General features: G+C 51.1%; 1 protein-coding gene across 1 annotated transcript in view; it reads left to right on the top strand.

Annotated features, from left to right (window-relative positions):
• CPED1 (cadherin like and PC-esterase domain containing 1) overlaps window positions 1-225 on the top strand; it is a 273,667-nt gene that overhangs the window by 90,025 nt on the left and 183,417 nt on the right. The window lies entirely within an intron of this gene.

The following is a 225-nucleotide window of genomic DNA, read 5'->3' on the forward strand; positions in this document are numbered from 1 at the left end:
TGTAGTATCAGACTTAACTGATTTAGGTTAAATTAGTTTCTTGAATTACTGCCCCAGATCCCCTCCAGCCTCAAGTTAATTCACAGTCCCCCAGCATCTCCCCTGTAAACCCCCTTCACAGGGTGGGTGGGCTAGCCTTAGCCCAAGCCTGGCCAAGCAGGGAGTCATGCTCTAGTTTTCCTCAGCTTCTGGGCTGGGCCATTGCAGGCATGTGGCTGTATATGC

Source organism: Gavialis gangeticus, unplaced genomic scaffold, assembly GCF_001723915.1.
Source record: "Gavialis gangeticus isolate Ggan-Ray unplaced genomic scaffold, GavGan_comp1, whole genome shotgun sequence".
NCBI lineage: Eukaryota > Metazoa > Chordata > Crocodylia > Gavialidae > Gavialis > Gavialis gangeticus.